Here is a 17,242-nt window from a genome sequence, read left to right on the forward strand (position 1 = left end):
TCAGGCACTTGTGGACCGAATGGCCCACAAAACCTAAACTACATCATCATTTGGTCTTTACAGAAAAATCCTCTCTACCTTGGATATAGCTAGAAATAGCCTAGTGTGCTAGCTAGCAGGATTCATATATGTGAGGCCCCTGAAGTACATTGGAACTGTCAGCAAGGACAGGGTTTTGGCAGTGGGCAAGGCTGTCCTTTTTCCACTGGATTTTGTATAGAACTTGGAAGAGTAAGCAGTTTAATTTAGAATTAAAGCACTACCTTTCTAACCTTTACGTTTGTCGAGGTAGGCAGGCAGGGAGCTTTATTTGCTAGTTTGCCAGCTCAGTATATACATTTGATATAGGTGTGGTCCCCAGGCCCGTAGTACCCTCTGGAGATCGAATGTTAAAACCTGGGGTGCACAATTGGTGGTAGTAAGGAAGAGAGACTCCAAGAGATGAGAACACAGTATGAGACTTCAAGGAGTGGGAATGATTTGGGGACATAGGTGGAGTATTGGACATGATGTGAACCATGTTCTCAGTCATGATGGTGGCAGAGGTGACAGCTATGAGGACTATAAAATTAATTTTTATAATTAATTTTATCTTTATAAAAGCCTGCAGTAGCACATACCTATAATCCCAATAGTTAGAAAGCTGATGTCAGCCTGAGCAAGTCCCAGGGTACATAGATGAGATGCCTCAAAAAAGAAAGATTTATTTACCTTTACCATATGTGTCGTCCTTTAGGTTTATAAAAACAGATAAGACCAACTAACTGTATTAAAAAAGAAGAAACTCCCATCATAATTCTCATCCCTTATGTCACTTGTCCAAATTAAGCCTTCAGTGCTTGAACCTCTCTGCCAGCATAGCTAGACATTCCGGGTCTACTCACTAGGGTACCACTCCTCCATGTTCTTCTATCCCTTTACCACCTCTCTTGGACTTGTGTTGCAAGGTGAAGGGGATATGGCCACAGGTCATGGATTGACTTTGATGAAGGTAAGCTATCAGGTGATGTGATATAAATGATGACTAGGTAGGAGTCCTTTGAAGGGAACAGTATGTGTGATGGCTGAGAGACAGGAAGGGTCTTCATGCATTTGAACAACAGGAAGAAGACCTGTTCAGAGATGGTGAAGGAGAGAGTTTCCAGAAAGGAAGCAGGAACGACCTCTCACAGGAGTTTTGGTTTTATCTATGCAGCACTGGGAAGCTTGGAAGTGTTTTAAGTGGGTGGTGGAGATATTTTTGTGATTATAATTGTAACTTAACACAGTTTTGCTAATGTTTTGGAAATAGAGTAGAGGGTGTCAAAATGGGAGGTAGCTCAGAAGGACTAGCTTGAACAAGAGGTCTGCTGGTGGTAGCAGAAGATGTGTGAATAAGGGGAGTGTTTTAGAAAGTAGGTAGAATGGACTTGAAGTGGTGGTGAAGGAGAATGAATTCCTACTTAAGGTCTTTTATGTGGTAGAAGTGACCCAGAGTATTACTGCCTGTAGATCAAACATGGAAAGAGGGGGTCAGGCAGAATACATGGCCATAGGGAGAGGAGGGATAGGAAAAGCAGAGATGCATGCCCTTTCCTGAAGGTGCTGGTTGGCTCCAGTCTGCCATTGTCGAAAGCGAGCATGACACTGTCAAACTTTCAGGTTTCCTCCCTCCCTCCCTCCCTCCCTCCCTCCCTCCCTCCCTCCCTCCCTCCCTCCCTCCCTCCCTCCTTCCTTCCCTTTCTCCCTCCCTTTTTTGAGGAGAAACTAGAATCTGGATTTTAATATGAATTATCTATATCTTCCTGTGTTGGCAACTAGAAGCAAATTCTAAACAGCCACACTCCACACATCTGCAGCAGCCCTGTGATAGCCACATGCCACACATCTGCAGCAGCCCTGTGCTAGCCATACACCACACATCTGCAGCAACCTTATCCTGATGGGCAGTCACTTCTTGCTTGAGACTGTTCTATACCATGTCTCCCTGTAGAAAGATTTCATTTTGTTAAATGTCATCTGTGACCTAGAGTTTTAAAAAGTTGGAGAGGCTGTTCAAACAAACAAACAAACAAACAAAAAGGACAGATATTTTCAATTGTTTAAGTCTTAGGAGATACTGATGATCTCAGCTCACATGGTCTGTCGGCAGGACTCAGGTGATGGGCTAAAGCTGAAATCTGTGGAAATAAACTTAACCTAATTTAGAACAGATAGCAGGAAGTGCTTTTGTCTTAAAATAGAGCATTCCAGACTGTGTGATATCTGAGACACTCTTCCCAGTTACGTTCCCCTGAGTGTCTAGTTGGAGAGTCCTGGAACCTTTTTAAGAGGGTTAGTGGATGAGTGCATATTTTATTTATGAATCCATATACAATTAGAGACAACATCCTTATATAGGTTCATAAAACCATCTGTTATTTCGCTTGACTTCTAAGCAGAACTCACCCATGGAGTTCCAAATTTATTCACGAGTTGCTTTTAAAGTAGAAGGTGTTGTGCAACTAATTTCTTTTGTGTTATAGTTTCTCTTATGTCAGCAACATTTGTTTCTTTGCAGTTTGAGGTCATGAATAATTTATCCTTCTTAGTGTTGTATATTATGAATATCCACAAGCAGGTATTTTTAAAGAGTTTATTAGAAACTCCACTGATGGACTCTATCTTGGCTCTGTAAGAGTATTTAAAATAATAAGATCTTACTGGTATCTTGTTTTCTAAAGTCACATATTTATAGGTGGGTAGAAAAGTTTAAAAATTCTCTTCTTGAAGTCAGTAATGGGAAGGGGACATTGTTGCATTTTTTGGTTGCTGTATAAAATTTAACTTTATTTTTCTCAAAAATTCATTTTAGAGAATTAAAAAAAAAAACAAAAAACAAAACCCAGGGTAGATGAGAAACAAGGAGACAACTCAAAAAAGCCTAAGTGTCAGAGCAAGTATCTTAAAATACACCAAGAACTTAAACACAGCTGGGCAGAGGGTGGAGGGTGTGAGTGACTCAGTAGAACAGGTAGGAATCATGAGGTAGTGTAGGGGATGTGGCAGTCAGGGGACACTGGCTTACTTCATTATCTGAAACTGTACCTCTTGAACAAGCTTGACCTATTTCTGTGTATAGTGGCCTCAGGGGTAGTCTGGTCCCAGGAAACTGTGCCCGATCTTTATAAATCTGGCAGAAGAAACTCGTTTCTAAATAATGTGTTTGGCTTAGGTTGCTAATTAAAATTAATTTTAAGAAATAGAAGTGTGGGCAGTGGTGATAGCTCACTTGGTAAAGTGTTTAGGCTATAAGTGTGAGGGTCTGAATTTAAAAAAAATTCATACATTACATCCCAATTGCAATTTCCCCTCCCCTCAGTCACCTTCTCCCACCTCCCTTCTCCCCAGATCCATGTCCTCTCCTTCTCCCCTCAGAAAAGAGCAGGCCTCCCATGGATATTAACCAACATGGCCTAACATGCTACAAGAAGGCCAGGCACATACCATCACATCAAAGTTGGGCAAGGCAACCAGTAGGAGGAAAAGGGCCCCACAAACAGGCAAAAGAATCAATGTTGGGAATCCCACAAGAAAACTAAACTGTTTATCCATAACACATATGCAGAGGACTTAGTGCAGAATCCCTACAGGCTCCCTGATCTCTGTGAGTCGTGTGAGGGTCTGAATTTAACCCCCAAACCCAGATGAAAAAGACAGTAGTATGGTGATGCTTGCTTATACTCCCAGTGCTGGGGAGGTGAGGAAAGGCCCACTGGTCCACTAGCCTTGCCTCGTCATGGAGCTGCAGGCCAATGAGAAGAAGGTGGATGGTCAGAACTTGGTGGTAATGAAAGACCCTCAGAGCGAGGACCTTTCACACCCCGATTCAGGAAAGACGACACCCCAAATCACTCACAAGAAGTGATCTTGATGCAAACAGCATGAGGACTTTTTTATTCCAAGTGCACTGGGGTCCACAGTCATACACCATGCAGGAGTAGAGGACTGAGGACCCTGAGTGCAGAATTGAGACAGTTTTTATAGGGTTACAACAAAGCCCACACATGGCAAACCAATCATCCTGAAGCATCAAGAGCCCGCGTGGTGCGGGCCAATAAATTTAAACCATTTTATAGTTTTTAGACTAATCATTTTAAATCATTTAAGCGCGTACTTTATAGACCAATTAGTTTTCTATAGCCCTAGAGGTCTGCATTTGCATGGGCTCCTGGGTGGGGTGACAAATGGCAATTAGGCTAGATCACTGGGGCGGGGGTTTCACAAGCAGTTTACTGACATTAGATAAGCGGTTAGTCAGCTCATTTCCCATTATCTTACTAGGCCAGGATTATGTACTCAAGGGCCTATCATAAGCAGCAAGAAGTGTAACCATTTGCCTATTTACTGGCAGAGGGATGGTCTGGAATTTGAGGTGTTTAGGGCTTTTTAGATAGTATTTTCAAACTTCTAGCTTCCTGGGGTCATTGGAGAGTTAGGCTGTATTTTCCATCCTTTCAGTAAAAGTGCTGGCTTGTTAGTCCCTGTGACCCATGTTGGGAGGAGAATCCTCTGACCTCCATAATGTGCTATGGCACACACACACACACACACACACACATACCCTTTATCGATAACAAGTTAAATTTCAAAAATTAAAAGAGCCAGGGATGGTGGTGCAGCACTTTAATCCCAGCAGAGGCAGGCAAATCTCTTGAGTTCAAGGCCAGCCTGGTCTGTAGAGACAGTTCTAGGACAGCCAGAGCTACACAGACAACCCCTGTCTCAAGAAACAAGGAGGAGGGGAGGAGGAGGGGAGGAGGAGGGGACAAAATTAGCAGGAAGGTTTTTCTCACGACACCCGAGATTGTCCTCTCATCTCCAAATGAGCACTGCACACACGTGAACATGCACACACATGGACAAAAAACATTCATATTCCCCAGGTTTTAGCGATAAGAGATAGTTTGCTATAGACTCAAGTGTCAGTGACAATGGCCTAGGAACACAGATTCAGATTGTACAGATTTCATATACATAAATGACAACAGTTTCATAAAGTTTCTATAGTAACAGAACAAAGGAAACCATCAAGTAGCTCACTTTCCAAACACATTGGTAGGTTGGTCCAAGCAGCAAGGTGGGAAAAATTCTGCTATCAGCCTCAGATGCTATCTAATGACATGATTAACGTTATGGTTGGTGAGAGCTAGTGATTTGCCTAGTTAAGACATCACAAGAGTTTTTACCTGATCGGCACAAAGATGTTAGGTAAGACAGAAGTGGGTAAGAAATGGCTATTAAGGGCACTGGAGATAGTCCAAGATATATTGTACTTAGACTGTGGCTTTGCAGCATCCAAACCTCTCCATGATCATTGAAATTCTAATTAGATAATTACTCTTGTAGAAAGTTAAAAGTAAGGTGTGGGTTCCTCTCAGGAATTTTAATCACATCTTGATGGAGTTAGGTTCCTTAAATCCCTGGAAACTTTTTGGTCAGGGCAGTTAAGGACTGTGGAACTTACGCAAAGAACTTCGGATAAGACCGCTTCACATTTCTTTATCCAGAATCAGTAGACATATTTCCAGCTGTAAATATTCAGAAACTGGAACTATCCTTGAAAATATGTTTTCCTGTTGTGAGAAGAGGGAGTGATTGCTATGTGTATTGTCATTTATTTCATAGAAACATTTTTAAAGTAAAAAGAAGTTATGTAGTGATGAAGAAATTGTTCTGTTACCATTTTGATGGCCTCCACATTGTCTATATGACTTGGTAGTTTCTATGGGATCACTTGGACAGAACATCTTTTGTCTGGTGATACAGATATCAGTGTTTTTCTCATCTGCTTGTCATGGACTGCTAATGGATGACATGTTCTTTTTGACACTCAGCCTTCATTATTGAGGATTGAAGATAAATAGGAATTATACTTTTCCTTGGAGTTTTTGAGGCCCAAACTCCAGTCATTTTTCAAATTTATTTTTATGTTAATTCATATTTACTCTATAAAACAATGGGCTTCATTATGAAGTTTTTATACTTTGACCATATCTAGTAGTGCTTTTATTTTTTAGACAGCATCATATATAGCCCAGGCTGGTTTCCAACCTTCTACATAGCTGAGGCTGGCCTCAAATTGCTGATTCTTCTGTTTCCACTAAGTGCTTTGATTACAGGTGAGGGCAACTGAGCATGGTTCTAGCCATTTTTTTTTTTTTTAAATCATTTACCTTTCTCTGTTTGAGGTCAATTTTGTAGTACCTAGTTCTTATAACCACTCTTCCCTCAAACCCTGTTGGATCTGAGCACAAGTAAATTGCTTAAGAAAATTGGCTCTACAGAGTAAATTTCCTGTAGACAGAGCTATATCACATCCTAAACCCTTTCAACCCTGCATTAACAAGGAATTAATCTGTTTCTTAAACACATTTCTTGGCCAGTCATTGGTGGCGCACGCCTTTAATCCCAGCACTCTGGAGACAGGGGCAGGCGGATCTCTGTGAGTTCAAGGCCAGCCTGGTCTGCAGAGCTAGTTCCAGATCAGACTCAAAAGCAATACAGAGAAACCTTGTCTCAAAAAACAAACAAAAACAAAACAAAACAAAAAATTCTTGTATGAGGAAATCAGAATCTTTTAGGGAAAAATTTTCAAGTATCTTCAAGGGGAAAAGGCTCACTTGCCAAATAATTGTGGAAAAAATTATATCATACATTCAGTTTTGGGTTCACCACCAATCCACCCTAGTGTTCTAACATCTCTGAGACTTCTTGGTACAAAACTGAATTCCCATTAGCCACACTAATCCAGACATTTGCTCAACTGCTCAAGAAGTACTATAGAAGACAGCTGGAGTGGGTAATATTGCTCTGAAGGTACACTTCAATAAGTGTTCAATAATATACAGTGAAAATATTCAATAATATACAGTGTTGAAAATCTTCGTTGATTTGGGGTGTTTTGGTAGCCTCAAGAAGAGATGGTATCTTCCAGGATTGCTGAGAGTATAGGGCATAGACTGTAAAGGGAGATAGCCTAGGAAAAGATGGGAGTATAAATTCTTCCATTTCTATCTTGTATTTCCTCTAGGATGTGATCCTTGGGTAGTAACCAGTATTTCATCAATCAAAATATTAGTCAGCCAGAACTTTTTCAATCAAAATGTTATGAAATGTTTTCAGTTACAACATTATTATATTTTCATTCAACAAATAACCTATGTCATATGATTACTTAAATAAATGATTAGATAACCATTCAATAAAGCATTAAGTGATTGGTTCCAAAGTCTGGGGGCTTTAAACAATAGCTTATTATTTTCCACAGCTCTGCAGCTTGGCAGATGGTCCTGATATTGCTTACAGTGTTAGAGTGTCACTCATGCACACGATAATGATGGCAGTTCAAGGTGGCTTATCTCACTGGCCTGTCTTAGCGCTGGTTGCGATGCTTTGAGACTTCATATCAGCTGTGTTTCTGTCTTCTCTCCAAAGATTTTTCTGTGGGATTCTGTTTCCAGTATGACATTTTGGACTTCTGTGTTAGTTGTGTCCTAAATATCTGACCATATTATTTGAGAAGATACCTTTTAGGGAGGAATTCTTTATTTTGGCTTATGGTTTTGGGGAGGACAAGATGGAGGAGTTGTATGTCTTGGTGCCAGGAGACAGACAAAAGGGTGAGACACAGTCTTGAAGGACCTACCCTTACAACTGGCTTTTTCCAACAAGGCTTTACTTTCCACAGTTCATTACCTCTGAAGACTTCATTTGAGTTTAAATCCATCAGTGAGTAAACCATTCAGTAGGTCATAATTCTCTTTAGATACTTATGTCTGGAAATGATACCCAACGGTGTGTGTCACTAATCTAAGCATTTCTTACCCCAGTCAAATTGGCAGTCATGATTACCTAATACAAGTTCTTTATGTCATGTCGGTGGATTAGGATAGGAAAGAGAAATTTTCAGGCTTTCTAATGGTGGTGAAGTTCAGTGTGAGAATAATGTCACATCCATGGCATTTGTTGGTCTAAGCCAGCCACAAGTCCAATCCACATTCAAGAAGGAAGGAAATAGAATTTTCCTTGATAGGAGAGACATGTTCACAGGAAAGAAAAAGATTTTTGGTGGCCCTCTTTTGGATTTTTATGATAGCCATTAATAATTATGTCTTTTAAAACATTTTCTGGCACTCAAGCATAGTGGAAAAAGGAGATGGTGTTGGGAATAAAACAATGTGGAAAAAGTAGAGTATACTATGGGATTTTACATAGAATTTAATGCTGACTTATCCAAAATTATATCCTTGCACACATACCTACACTCAAGAAGAAAACATTATTTTGTTAAAAGACATTGTTGATGCATGATTTTGTTTAATTCTTTAACACCTGAATTTTCTGTAATAACCTATTAGTTATTATAACAATTAAGTAAGCATTTAGGTTCAGGACAAATTTTAAAAAGTTAGAGAAAAAGGCTTGAGTGTGGTGGCACACAACTTTAATCTCAGTGCTCAGGAGACAAAAGCAGGTGCAATTTGATGAGTTACAGGCCAGTCAGCCTGTATAGTTCTAGGTCAGCCAGGGTTACATAGTGAGCCCTATCTAAAAGACAATCGAGAAGAAACATGTGTTATAGACACAGGTTCTGATATTTTAAAAATTAAGCTATAAAACTTTTGTCTACCCTGCATGATTAATGGGACATCAGTTCATAAAGAAATGATTTATTACTAGAATTATGTGTTTGTATGTGTGTATGCCATGGCACATGTGTGGAGTCACTTCTCTCTGGCAGCCTTTATGTAGGTTTCAGGTATTGGACTCAGGCTTTCCAGCATGCATATTGGCCAGCAAGAACTCAGGTTTCCAGCAAGTGTCTTTACCTGAGTTGCCTTGCTGGCCCCAGCTGAACAGCTGTTGTTACTCCCAGTTGGCAAGAAGAGATGTATACGTACAACCCTGGAATATGCAGCCATGTGTGTTCTTATTTGAATACATGATCAAAGGCAAATGAACATTTAAAGGTGAAAAGGAAAAAGTAAACACAACAGCAGTAGAGGTATTAGTAAGAATAGAGACATATAGGTCAAAGCAATAAAATACAGTGCATCAGCCAAATACAAATCTATACACCTTTGAAATACTAAGAGACAAACATTCATCATATTGTTGGCCAGAGAAACAGAAATACAAATATTAAGAACGAGGTAGGGATATAACTTAAAGTGATTTTTTTTTAAATTAAGGGGAAGGTATACATGCTTATATGGATTAGACTATGTTTGAAGAAAAAAAACAGTAAGTAACACAAAATAGTTAACAGATAAAAACACATTGATAAACTTGGTAAACTGTGAGAAGATAGTCAATATCCCAGTTTATCTAGTTTCATGGGTTTGTTTTACCAAACACTTCAGGATAGGAATGACTTTGTTGTTAACTGTTTGAGAACATAGCAAAAAAGGAAAGCTTCCATTTCTTGATATCAGTATTAAATCTGGTACTAACCCCAGATAAAGAGAGCCCAGAGAAACTGGAAAACAGTGTCAGAGTAATTTGCTTTCTAAATAAGGAAGCATAATCATTATTTTACTGTGTGTGTGACTGTAGCGTGTGTGTTATAAGTATGTAGGTCTGTGTGGTGCATGCACCAGTATGTGCATGGAGGAGGATGTCAGGTGTCCTGCTTGATCACTCTTAGCCCTGTTTCCTGGATACAGAATTTCCCTCTGAAGCTGCACCACAGGGATCCTTCTGTTTCTGCTCACCACAGTGCTGGGGTTACTGGCCCTTTCTTGGCATGCCTGGAGTTTTATGTTGGTGCTTGGGGTTTTGAACTTGGGACTTCCTAGGAGGGTTTTGGTTTTTGTTTTTAAATGGTTTTTCAAGACAGGCTTCCTCTGTGTAATAGTCCTGGCTGTCCTGGAACTCACTCTGTAGACCAGGCTGGCCTTGAACTCAATGAGATCTGCCTGCTTCTGCCTCCCAAGTGCTGGGATTAAAGACGTGCACCACACTGCCAGGCTTTCCTGGGAGTTTATGTGGGTGCTTGGGATTTGAACTTGGGTCTTCCTGTTGCTCGGCAAGTGTTCTTTTCTTCTGAGTCATTTGTCTAGTTTCTGGAAGCCTGGTTTTGAACAAGAGAATGTTTCTTTATATTGCATGTTATGTATGTTGTATGTGTGTTTCCAAAAGTAAAAAATTAATTTATTTTTAAATTGGCTGTTAGAATGCTCCAAATGCTAGGCCAGCCAGCTTTGCAAAATCACTGAGGTTTAAATCTGAAAAGTTGCAAATTTTGTGTTATTTTCGAGAGACCTCAAATCTAGAGAAATGAGGAATGTCTGTTTCTGATGTAGGATAGGACAGGGGAGGATGAGTTCCACTTAGACCTTTTTAGAGAAGTATAAGTCTCAATGGTAGCCTAGCCAGGACCCCAGTTCCTAGGTCCTGGAGAAACCACAGAAAATTCTTATTATAAAAGTATGCCTTCATTATGGAAAACATCTAGAGCATACAAATAAGAAGTGGTGGAGAATGAAAGCCTTTTAGGATAGGAAGTTGGCTGTCAGTTCTGTGTGTCACTATAGTCCCTATGCTAGCATGTGCATACATCTGTGCTGTCCAGAAGTGTGAGGAAAACACACACACACACATACACACATACTCACACTCACACACATACACACTCATGCATACTCACACTCACACATACACACTCACACACACTCACACACTCACATACGCACAGATACACACATATACATACTCACATACACACATTCACACACACCCCCACACACTTACACACACACACACACACTCACACACACATTCACACAGACACACACATATACACACTCACATACACACACTCACAACACACTCACACATCACACAAATCACACATTCACACGCACACACTCATACACAATCACACACACACACTGACATACTCACATACACAGTTACATACAGATACACACTCAGACACACTCTCACATGCATACTCATACACACACACACAGACACACACAGTCATACCCCCCACACACTCACACATCAACCACTCACACACACACACGACACATACACACTCACACACACACACATGACACATACACACTCACACACTTGTATACACATGTTTTTATCCTGTCCTTACCCACTACCAGTGTGTCAGGAACATCTTTCTGTTTCATTAAATATACATGCAGTCATGTTGGTCTTATCTGTGTCATTCATCATTTATATAATTGAATTCTTATTATTAGTGTACTGATAATCCGTTTTTACTGAAGAGATTATTTATACAAAAATCTTAGCTATAGCATGATTTTTTTTTTCTGTATTTCCAAGGAAAATGAAATGAAGCTCAGAGCAGTGTAAACATTTCAAGTAAGTGCCTAAGTTACAAACAGATACATAATTAGTTTAAAGACTGTATTTTTAGAGAATGGGAAATATTTACAGGAAACATTTCTTCAACATATATGTGAAGACTTCTTAGGGTGTAAGTGTTAGGAATGACAAAGTAGGATTTAGCAAAAAAGAACTTGATGGGCAAAGGTGTCAGTCACACATTGCTCCCACAGTGCTGCAGATCTACTGACCACAAAGCTTCCTTACCTCTAAGGAGCCCTGATGGAGTCTTTGCTGCTTAGCATGGCTTAGTGGGGTTGCTCCTGCTTCTGTGACAGCTGCTGAGGAGGCAGCTCTGCTCAAGTGGCCAGGGCTTGCTTTCACATCTTAGGGTTGGTGGGCTTCTGGCAGGGACAACTTGAATATGTTTTGTGTTTCTCAGTTTTTCTTCTCCAGGTAAAGTACGTTCTTGGTGTGGTAAAGGAAAATCAACACAGAGTGAAAACACACGGTTGCTATACCCAAGGCTTCTGCTTTATTCATGTTTTTTTTCTTATTGAACCTAGAATCAGATAGGTTATGATAGGTTATGGGCGTTATGAAGAACTCAGATAAAAGGTGTAGTGAGTCTTTAACTGTCCCACCAACCAGCTCCCAAATAACCTGGCCTTTAGTTTAGACTTGTTTTTAACTAGCTCTTATAACTTAAATTGACCCACATTTTTATTAATCTACATTCAGCGACATGGTTTTTACCTCTGTCCCATTCTGTGTGTCATTTCGAGTCTGTCTTGCATCTCACTTATCTCCTCCTACTTCCTCTCTTTGTCTGGAAGTCCCACTTCTTCCTCCTGCCTAGCTATTGGCCATTCAGCTCATATATATATATATATATATATATATATATATATATATATATATTTAATTTTATTTTACATATCAATCTTAGTTCCTTCTTCTTCCCCTCCTCCCATGCCCCCTCCCCACTGACCACTCCCCAGGGAGGGTGAGGCCTTCCAGGAGGGATCATCAAAATTCTGTCAAGTTATTTGGGGTAGGGCCTAGGCCCTCCCCTGTGTATCTAGGCTGAAAGAGTATCCCTCCGTGGGGAATGTGCTCCCAAAGACCTTTTGCACTAGGGATACATCTTGATTCCACTGCCAGAGGCCCCATAGACTGCCCTGTCCTCCTTGCTGACATCCATGTTCATGGGGTCTGGTTGGTCCTATGTTGGTTTCCCAGCTGTCAGACTGGGGTCGATGAGTTCCCACTTGCTCAGGTCAGCTATTTCTGTGGGGTTTTCCACCATGGTCTTGACCCCTTTGATTGTCACCCCTCCATCTCTGCAACTGGGTTCTAGAAGTTCGGCTCAGTGCTTAGCTGTGGGTGTCTGCTACTGTTTTCATCTGCTATTGGATAGAGGCTCTAGGATGGCATATAAGGTAGTCATCAATCTCATTATCGGGGGAGGGCATTTAAGGTAGCCTCTTCACTATTGCTTAGATTCCTAGTTGGGGTCATCCTTGTGGATCTCTGTACAATCCCCTAGTGGCAGATTTCTCTTTAAACCTATAATGGTTCCCTCTATTGATGTGTCTCTTTTCTTGCTCTCCTCTATTCATCTCCCCATTCAATCTTCCTGATCCCTCATGTTCTCCTCCCCTCTCTTTCTCCCCTCCTCTTCTACCTCCTTCCTCTTCCCCCATGTTCCCAATTTTCTCAGGGGCTCTTGTCCCTCTCTCCTTCACCAGGGGACTGTGTGTGTCTCTCATGATCCTCCTTGTTTCCTGGCTTCTCCGGAGGTGTAGATTGTAATCTAGTAATCCTTTGCTCTCTGTCTAATATCTGTACGAGTGAGTACATGCCATGTTTGTCTTTCTGTGATCAGGTTACCTCACTTAGGATGGTTTCTTCTAGTTCTATCCATCCTGCCATTTTGCTGAAAGTGTTTATCAGCTGTAGGAGTTCCCTGGTAGAGTTTTTTGGGTCACTTATGTAAACTATCATATCATCTGCAATTTGTATCCCCTTGATCTCCTTTTGTTTTCTTATTGCTCTAGCAAGAACTTCAAGTACAACATTGAAGAAATATGGACAACCTTGTCTTGTTCCGGAATTTAAAGGAATCACATTGGGTTTCTCTCCATTTAGTTTGATGTTGGTTGTGTATTGCCTTTGTTATGTTTAGGTATCTTTCTGTTGTCAAAGGGTTTTTCAGCATCTAATGGGGTTTTTCTTTTTCAGTTTATTTATGTGGTGGATTACATTGATGGATTTTTGTATGTTGAACTATCCCTGCATGTCTGGGATGAAACCTACTTGATCATGATGGATGATTTTTCTAATGTTTGCTTGAGTATTTTTGCATCAATGTTCATGAGGGAGATTAGGCTGTAGTTCTCTACCTTAGTTGTCTTTTTGTGTGGTTTGGATACCAAGGTAATTATAGCCTAGTAAAAAGAGTTTGATGGTGATACTTCTATTTCTCTTGTGTGGAACACTTTGAGAAGTATTGGTATTAGCTCTTCTTTGAAATTCTGGTAGAATTCTGCATTGAAACCATCTGGCCCTGGGGGCCTTTTTTGGTTGTGAGACTTTTGATGACTACTTCTATTTTGTTAGGGGTTATAGGTCTATTTAAATTGCTCATCTGTTCTTGATTTAATTTTGTTAAGTGATATCTATCCAGAAAATTGTCCATTTCCTTTAAAATTTTGAATTTTTTGGAGTATAGGTTTTCAAAGTATGATCTGATGATTCTCTGGATTTCCTCAGTGTCTATTTTTATGTCCCCTTTTTCTTTTCTGATTTTGTTAATTTGCATGTTCTCTCTCTGCCTTTTGGTTAGATTGGATAAAGGAGGTTTGTCTATCTCGTTGATTTTCTCAAAGAACCAACTCTTTGTTTCATTGATTCTTTGTATTGTTTTCTTTGTTTCTACTTTATTGATTTCAGCTCTCAATTTGATTATTTCCTGGTATCTACTCCTCCTGGGTGAGTTTGCTTCTTTTTGTTCTAGAGCTTTCAGGTGTTCTGTTAATTCTTTAGTGTGGCTATTCTCCAGTTTCTTCATGTGGGCACTTAGGGCTATTAACTTTACTCTTAGCACTGCTTTTAGAGTGTCCCATAGGTTTGGGTATGTTGTGCCTTCATTTTCATTGAAATCTAGGAAGTCTTTATTTCTTTCTTTATTTCTTCCTTGACCTAGGAGTTGTGTAGTTGAGCATTGTTCAGTTTCCATGACTTTGTAGGATTGCTGTAATTTATATTGTTGTTGGATTCTAATTTTAAGCCATGTTGGTCTGATAAGATACAGGGTTATACCAGTTACCAGTTTTTTTTTTTTTTTTTTTTTTTTTATGTTGAGGTTTGCTTTATTTTGAGTATGTGGTTGATTTTAGAGAAGGTTCCATGTGGCGCTGAGAGGAAGGTGTATTCTTTTGTGCTTGGATGGAATGTTCTATAGATGTCTGTTAATCCCAATTGAGTCATTGCTTCTGTTAGTTCTTTTGTTTCTTTGTTAAGTTCCTGTCTGGTAGTCTTGTCCAGTGATGAGAGTGGGGTGTTGAAGTCTCCCACTATAAGTGTGTAGGGTTTAATGTGTCATTTGAGTTTTATCAATGTTTCTTTTATGAATGTGGATGCCTTTGTATTTGGGGCATAGATGTTCAGAATTGAGAGTTCATCTTGGTGGATTTTTCCTGTGATGAATATGAAATGACCATCTTCATCTCTTTTGATTAGTTTTAGTTTGAAGTCTAATTTGTTAGAAATTAGGATTGTAACACTGGCTTGCTTCTTAGGGCCATTTGATTGGAAAATCTTTTCCCAAGCCTTAACTCTGAGGTAATGTCTGTCTTTGAAGTTGAGGTGTGTTTCTTGTATGCAGCTGAGGGATGGATTCTGTCTTCGCATCCATTCTGTTAGCCTGTGTCTTTTTATAGGTGAGGTAAGACTATTAATATTGAGGGATATTAATGACCGTTGATGGTTGATTCTTGTTTGTTTTGGATTTGTTTTTGGTGGTGGTATTGTGTGAATTTTTCCTCTTTTTCTGGCTTTTGGTAAAGTGGGGTTATTTATTGCCTGTGTTTTTGTGAGTGTAGTTAACTTTGTTGGGTTAGAGTTTTCCTTCCATCCTTTCCTTCTGACCTTTTGCTAGTGCTGGGTTTGTGGATATGTATTGTGTAAATCTGGTTTTGTCATGGAATATCTTGTTTTCTCTATCTAAAGTGATTGAGAGTTTTGTTGAGTATAGCAGTTTGGGCTAGCATCTGTGGTCTCTTCGTGTTTGTAGAACACCTATCCAGGACCTTATGGCTTTCAGAGATTTTATGGAAAAGTCAGGTGTAATTTTGATAGGTCTGCCTTTATATGTCTGCCTTTTCCTTTGCTGCTCTTAATATTCTTTCTTTATCCTGTATGTTTGATGTTTTGATTATTATATGATCAGGGGACATTTATTTATTTATTTATTTGGTCCAGTCTATTTGGTGTTTGGTAAGCTTCTTGTACTTTCATGGGCGTGTCCTTCTTCAAGAGGTTGGGAAAGTTTTCTTCTATAATTTTGTTGAATATGTTTTCTGTCCCTTTGAGGTCGGTTTCTTCTATATCTATTATTCTTAGGTTTGGTCTTTTCAAGGTGTCACACATTTCCTGGATATTTTGTGTTAAGGATTTGTTGGATTTACGATTTTCTTTGGTCGATGAATCTAGTTCCTCTAGTTTATTTTCAGCGCCTGAGATTCTCTCTTCAATCTCTTGTATTCTGTTGGTTATGCTTGCATCTATAGTTCCTGATTGTTTGCCCAGTTTTTCTATTTCCAGCGTTCCCTCAGTTTGTGTTTTCTTTATTGTCTCTATTTCAGTTTTCAGGTCTTGAACTGTTTGAATTATGTCCTTCATCTGTTTGTTTTTTCCTTGGTTTTCCTTACTGTCTTTAAGAGATTTGTTGATTTCTTGCATTTTTGGTTTGTTTTTTCTTCCATTTCTTTAAGGGATTTTCTCATATCCTCTTTGAATGCCTCTATCATTTTTATGAAGTTGTTTTTAAGTTCATTCTCTTCTGCTTCATCTGTGTTGGGATGTTTGGGTCTTGCTGGCATAGAATCCCCAGACTCTGGTGGCATCATAAAAGTCTTTCTGTTGTTGGATATGTTCTTAGACTGTTGTCTTCCCATCTCTTCTTCCAGTGGGTACAGATGGGGGTCTCTCCCTCTCCTGGTGAGTATGAGTTCAAGGCTCTATCCTCTCCTATCTCCTGGAGGATGCAGAAGTAAGACAGGAGTGCCAGTTGATACTGGGTGCTTTGTTCTGCCTCCAGTCTCCCACCTCTTCCCCCCCAGAGTAATGAGGGGCAAGACATGAATGGTGGCTGATGCTGGGTGCTTTGTTCTGTCTCCAGGCCCCTCTGGGTGGCAGGTAGGGTCTTGTGGCTGCAGGTCAGGGGACTTGAAGAGTGACAGGTAGGCAGCTGGAGGTGCCCTGGTACTCATCCCTCTACTGGAGGGTGGAGGAACAAGACAGGAATGGCAGCCAATGCTGGGTGCTTTTTGCCATTTAGCTCTTTATTCAACCAATCACAGCAATATATCTTTACACCGTTTACAAATACCCCACAACAAGAAGGGGTATGTGCTGATGAGAGGGCTCAGTGGGCAAAGGTACTTGCTGCTATTGTGAGTTCTGTCTCTGGGCAGAACTCTGGAAAGAAATGACTCCCAAGTTATCTGTGACCTTCACACACATGCACATGCACACACATACAATACATACATAAAGAAATACATGAAAAATGGAAGGAAGAAAAGGTTAAGACTTGGGGCTATTAATGCTGTCTCTGGCACATGTAACTAAGATGGCCCCTGAAAGATGGAGCTTCAGTGATGGATAGATTTCGAATATCACATGGAAT

The 17,242-nt window shown here is 40.0% G+C and overlaps 1 protein-coding gene across 1 annotated transcript in view; it reads left to right on the forward strand.

Annotated features, from left to right (window-relative positions):
- Positions 1-17,242, forward strand: part of Erc2 (ELKS/RAB6-interacting/CAST family member 2) — an 877,816-nt gene that overhangs the window by 17,849 nt on the left and 842,725 nt on the right. The gene's annotated exons all lie outside the window — the stretch shown is intronic.

This window comes from Phodopus roborovskii, unplaced genomic scaffold, assembly GCF_943737965.1.
Source record: "Phodopus roborovskii unplaced genomic scaffold, PHOROB, whole genome shotgun sequence".
NCBI lineage: Eukaryota > Metazoa > Chordata > Mammalia > Rodentia > Cricetidae > Phodopus > Phodopus roborovskii.